Source organism: Nannospalax galili, unplaced genomic scaffold (genome assembly GCF_000622305.1).
Source record: "Nannospalax galili isolate Female #2095 unplaced genomic scaffold, S.galili_v1.0 scaffold1599, whole genome shotgun sequence".
Taxonomy (NCBI): Eukaryota; Metazoa; Chordata; class Mammalia; order Rodentia; family Spalacidae; genus Nannospalax; species Nannospalax galili.
The window spans coordinates 287,190-293,874 of NW_008342326.1; positions in this window are offsets into that span (position 1 = coordinate 287,190).

The following is a 6,685-nucleotide window of genomic DNA, read 5'->3' on the forward strand; positions in this document are numbered from 1 at the left end:
ATCAATTGCATTGAAAATGAATTTTTCTGTATAAAACTATGTATTTTAATAATGAAATTGAGATATTTTTTAAAGGTTAAAACCTCATTTAATTTTATGTCTCATAGGGTTTATACTGAGTACAATATTGTATAACTGTAACAATTCAACTGTAAACCTAAAAAATTTACAGCCAATTTTGAAAAAGATGCATCTTAGCTAAGAAAATTGCTATTGACTATGTCAATGCTGTTGTAATGAAGTTCTCCACATTGCTTTCCAAAGGGTTGAACAAGTTTGCAGCCCCACCAGCAGTGGATGAGTGTTCCCCTTTCCCCACATCCTCTCCAACATTTGGTATCATTTGTTCTCTTGATCTTAGCCAGTCTGACTGGGGTAAGTTGAAATCTTAAAGTGGTTTTAATTTTCATTTCCCTAATTATTAGAGATGTTGAACATCTTTTAAGATGCGTCATAGCCATCTTTACTTCTTCTTCTGAGAACTCTCTGTTCAGATCGTTAGCCCATCTTTTAATTGGGTTGCCTCTTGTCTTATCTGTTTTTTGAGTTTGTTATATATTCTGGATATTAAACCTCTGTTGGATGTGTCACTGGTGAAGATTTTCTCCCATTCTGTGGGCTTTCTGTTCACTTCCCTGGTTGCCATCTTTGATGTACAGAAGCTTTTTAGTTTAATGAGGTCCTGTTTGTTGATTCTTGCCCTTGTTTCCTGAGCAATTGATGTCCGGTTAAGAAAATCCTTTCCTACACCTAAATCTTGTAGGTTTTTCCCAATGTTTTCTTCTAGCAGTTTCAGAGTTTCAGGCTTTACATTGAGGTCTTTGATCCACTTGGAATTGACTTTTGTGCAGGTTCAAAGATAGGAGTTTAGTTTCATTCTTCTACATGTGGAGATCCAGTTTTGCCAGCACCATTTGCTGAACATGCTGTCTTTCCTCCAGTGAATATTCTTGGCCCCTTTGTCAAATATGAGGTGGCTGAAATTGCATTTACTCACATTTGGGTCTTCAATATTGTTCTATTGATCTTTGGGTCTATTTTTGTGCCAGTACCACTTTTTTTTTTATGACTATAGCTCTGTAGTATAGTTTAATATCTGGTATAGTAATCCCCCTGGCATTGCTCTTAGTGCTCAGGGTTGTTTTGGCTATCCGAGGTCTTTTGTTCTTCCATATGAATCTCAGGATTTTTTTTTTCAATTCTGTGAAAAATTTGATGGGAATTTTGATTGGCATTGCATTGAATCTATAAATGGCTTTTGGTAGGATGGTCATTTTCACAATATTACGTCTTCCGATCCATGAGCATGGGAGGTCCTTCCATCTTCTGATGTCTTCATCAATCTCTTTCTTTAAAGATTTATAATTTTCATTGTAGAGGTTTTTAATGTCTTTGGTCAGGTTTATTTCGATATTTTTTTTCAGCTATTGTGAAGGGGAGTGTTTCCATGTTCTCTTTCTCTGATTGCTTGTTTTTGGTATATAGAAAGGTTACAGACTTTTATAGGTTAATTTTGTAACCTGCCACTTTACTGGATGTGTAAATAATTTCTAGGAGTTTCCTGGTGGAATTTTTGGTGTCTCTTAGATATAATTCGATATTTTTTTTCAGCTATTGTGAAGGGGAGTGTTTCCATGTTCTCTTTCTCTGATTGCTTGTTTTTGGTATATAGAAAGGTTACAGACTTTTATAGGTTAATTTTGTAACCTGCCACTTTACTGGATGTGTAAATAATTTCTAGGAGTTTCCTGGTGGAATTTTTGGTGTCTCTTAGATATAATATATCATCTGCACAAAAAGATAATTTGATCTCTTCTTTTCAAATTATTACTCCTTTAATTTCCTGCTCATCTTATTGCTCTTGCAAGAGTTGCAAGCACAATGTTAAAGAGGAGTCGAAATAGTGGAAAGCCTTGTCTGGTTCCTGATTTCAATGGGAATGCTTCCAGTTTTTCTCCATTTAGAATAGTGTTGGCTGTGGGTTTATTATATATGGCTTTAATTATGTTGAGGTATGTTCCCTCCAATCCAATTCTTCCTAGGACTTTGAACATAAATTCATGTTGAATTTTGTCAAAAGCCTTCTTTGCATCTATTGAGATGACAATGTGGTTCTTGTCGTTGAGCCCATTTATATGATTTATGACATTTATTGACTTATGTATATTGAACCATCCCTGCATCTCTGGAATAAAGCCAGCTTGATCATGGTGGATGATCCTTTTGATGTGTGTCTGTATGCGGTTTGCAAGTATTTTATTGAGAAATTTTTCATCAATGTTCATTAAGGATATGAGTCTATAGTTTTCTTTTTTGGTTGTATCTTTACCTTGCTTTGGTATTAGAGTGATGGTGGCTTCATAGAAGGAATTTGGAAGTTCTCCCCCCATCTCTATCTTTTTGAAGAAATTAAGTAGTATTGGATGGAGATCTTCTTTAAATGTCTGATAGAATTGTGCTGTAAATCCATCTGGTCCTGGGCTTTTTTCAGTTGGGAGCTTTTGTATTTCTGTTTCAATTTTGTGTGTGTGTGTGTGTGTGTGTGTGTGTGTGTGTTATGGGTCTGTTTAAGCTGTTAATCTCTTCTCAGTTTAGTTTTGGTGATTCCCATGCCTTTAGATATCCATCTATTTCTTTTAGGTGTTCAAGTTTAGTACCATATAGGTTTTTAAAGTAGTCCCTTATAATGTTCTGTATCTTTCTGGTGTCTGTTGTGTTGTTTCCCCTTTCATCTCTGATTTTGTTGATTTGTAGGTGCTCTTTCTTTCTTTTGGTTAACTGGGCTAGTACTCTGTCAATGTTGTTTCTCTTTTAAAAGAACCAGCTCTTAGATTTGTTAATTCTGTGTATTGTTTTCTTTGTTTCAATTTCATTAATTTCTGCCCGGACTTTTGTTATTTCTTCTTGTCTGCTGGGTTTGGGTTTCATTTGCTGTTGCTTTTCAAGTGTGTTGAGTTGCAGTGTTAAGTCATTTATTTGTGTTCTTTCCGATTTTATGATGTAGGCACTTAGAGTTATAAACTTCCCTCTAAGAACCGCTTTCAGCGTGTCCCAGAGGTTTTGTTGTGTTGTATTGTACTTTTCATTTAATTCCAGGAAAACTTTTTTTTTTTTTTTTTTTTTTTTTTTTTGCCCTTCTTTCTTTTTGGGGGTGCTGTTTAATCTCCATGTGTTCATGTGGTGATTACTGCTTCTTCTGGTGTTGATTGTAAGTTTTATTGCATTGTGGTCTGATAGAATGCATGGGATTATTTCAATCTTTTTGTATTTGTTCAGGTTTGTTTTGTGCCCCAGTATATGGTCGATTTTGGAGAAGGTTCCATGGGGTGCTGAGTAGATAGTATGTCCTTTGTTGCTTGGATGGAATACTCGGTATATGTCTGTTAAGTCCATTAGATATGTGGTGTTTTTTAATTTAGATGTGTCTCTGTTAACTCTCTGCCCTGTTGACCTGTCTAATGGAGACAGTGGGGTATTGAATCCCCTACTATTAATGAGTTGGGATTAATCTGGGTCTTAAAGTCCTGTAGTGTTGTTTTTATGAAGTTGGGTGCACCAGAGTTTGGTGACTATATATGTTCATGATTGTAATATCTTCTTGATTTATTGTTCCTTTGATCAGAATGAAATGACCCTCTTTGTTTCTTCTGATTAGTTTTAGTTTAAAGTCTATTTTGTCATATATTAGAATTGTTACACCTGCTTTTTTTGTAGTACCATTTGCTTGGTGTGTTTTTCTCCATCCTTTTACTTTAAGATAGTGTCTGTCCTTGAAAGTGAGATGGGTTTCTTGCAGACAACAAAAAGGTGGGTTTTGTTTCTTAAGCCATTCATCTAGACCATGTCTTTTGACTGGGGATTTCAGTCCATTAATATTTAAAGTTATTAATGAAAGATGAGTATTGGATCCTGTCATTTTTATTCCTCTTTACAGTACTGATATAGCTGTACTTTTCGACAGTTATACCTTCATTGAATTTCTTTCTGCAATCCCTTGGGTATAGTCATTCCTTTCTTAAGCTCTTTGTATTGCTTCCAGAACTCTCTGAAGGGCTGGTTTTGTGAAGATTTTTCTTTCCCCTTTGACTATAATAGACTTTTTGGCTGGGCAGAGTAGTCTGGGTTGGCATCTGTGGTCATTTAAAACTGGGAATACTTTGGTCCAGGCTCTTCTGGCTTTCATAGTTTGCACTGAAAAGTCAGCTGTAATCCTAATGGGTTTTCCTTTATATGTGACTTGTTGTTTCTCTTTTGCAGCTTTCAGTATTGTCTCTTTGTTCTGTACATTTAGTGTTTTTACTATGGTGTGCCTTGGAGAGTTTCTTTTCTGGTCCTGTCTGTTTGGTGTTCTATGTGCTTCTTGTATTTGTATGGTCCTGCCTTTCTTCAATTTTGGGAAATTTTCTTCCACGATTCTGTTGAAGTTCTGGGCCATGCCATTATCTTGGGATTCTTCTCCTTCTCTATGCATATGATTTACAAGTTTGGTCTTTTTATGGTGTCACACAATTCCTGCATATTCCATTCTTGTAAGTTCTTTAATTTTTCATAATCTTTGCTTGATTGGTCTAGTTCGTCCACTTTATCTTCCAGTTTCAATACTCTGTTTTCCATTTCATTCATCCTATTGATGAGGCTTTCTCCTGTCATTTCTAATTGGCTTACTGAGTCTTTCAATTCCTGCTTCATTTCAGCCTGCGTATACTTCAATATTTCTAACTCCTTTCTGAATTCATTCAGAAGTTTATCCCTATCTTCCTTCAGTTCTTTGATTTGTGTGTTCTTTAAATTCACTGAATTCTTTTATCATGTTTATAATTGTTCTTTTGAGTTCCATGTCCTGCATTATCTCTAGGCACTTCTCACTGTACTCCTGTAGAGGACTGTTGGTATTTGGTGGGGATATGTTATTTTGGTTTTCCATGTTATTTTTTTCTCTGTGATTTTTGACGTGAATTTCTTTTGTAGTTTTTGATTCTTGTGTTAGACTCAAGCCTTCAAGTTTAGGTCTGCTTCTTTTTGTGAACTTTATGTGTCTATGTGGTTTACTTTTTGGGCATAAAAGGTTGGTTCCTCTCAGCTTCCAGTTCTCTCTTTTGATTTTATATTGGAGTGGGCAGATTGCTTTTGTCTTCAGGAGTTCCCACAGAGACCCATGAGATGAGGATCAGTTGCTCTCAGGCTTTCTCCTAAGGTCTGTATCCCTCCAGGTTAGATTTTGGCCTTAGGAATTTGGGGGCTGGACTAGCCCGGGAGCCAGGCCCAGCAAAGATGCTGGTCTAGGGCAGCCGGTGGCCATGCCACCCAGAGATGCAAAGGAATCTGGGGGCAGGAGGTAGCCCCAAGGGCCCCTGAGGACTGCACTGAGGAGCTGGGTTGGTCTGTATGCAAAGGACCAGGAAGAGGAAAGCTCAGCCCTGGTGTCCAGGAAAGAGGCTGGAGGGTTGTGCAGACCCAGGGAGGCAGAGGGAGGTGAGGGTGGGGCCAGGCCCAGAAGCAGTGCTCCTGGGGACCTGAGAAGGAATTGAATTGCTCTGGATACAAAGTATCAGGAAGAAGCAGTGGTGGTTCCCCAGGTATCTGGGGTGCCAAGAGAAGGAATGGGACAAGACCCATGCTAGGAAGAGAGACCAGCAGGGGAGATAGGAGGGTAAGTGAGGCTGGGGGAGTCAAGGCTCAGAGGGCCCAATCAACTTACCCCAGAGAGAGAAGCCTGCGGGTTGGAGAGAGCTTTCTTTTATTTTTTTATTGGGACAAGCTGTCCCTCAGAAGCTCTGGAAACCCAACATGACCGAAAATTCATCATCTTCCAGCATCTACTTCCCAAGTGCTGGGATTACAGGTATATGCCACCAAGCCCACCTTTCTATTCATCCTTGATAGCAACAAGCTATTTTTACTCCTAGATATGGGAGGTAGACAAACTAACACACCTGTATTTCACAATCAGGAAACAAGTACCTTATTTCTTTTTTTCTTTAAGAATATAAGTTTTTAAATTTTTTACAAATAACTTATCTGTTACAAAGATAGTTTACCCAGCCAAATCACAAAATCACAAAACTCGAGATATTCAAATGACATTTTATTAATAAAACAAGTAAAAACTGATTTATCAGTCTTCATATAGTAGTGCAGAGGAAGCTGAAAAACAAGGCCTACTTTAAAACACGATGCATCAAATGGATGAGTATGGGGTCTGTTGTCAAGTTAACTGGAATTACCACATCTCTTTCCATACACAGAATGTCAAGCCTGCAAGCCAAGGATCTGACTCTGTAACGACCACCTGTAGTTAACCTGTTTATTTAAAACATAGTCATTTTCAAACACTTACAATGGGCGCCAATCTATGTTATTTCCTATCTTTTGCTGTACCTCAGCACTGCCCTTAACTCCGTTCTAAGCACTGATATATAATAATTCTTTTTAAGTGCATACCGTTACTTTTTCTTGATTCCATTTAGTTATATAATTCCTGATCACCTGAATATTTATTTTCCTTACCAAAATATATCATCAAAATAAAGAGATGTTTGAGGTTGCATCAGTTTTCAAATTTGGCTGTTTTTCTTTTTCTTTATTCCAGCTTTTCTTCAGTTGTCCTAAAGATGACTATGTTTTATAAATACACATGATACTGCCAGCAAGTCAGGTTAGAAATGGATTGTTATATATCAGTGCT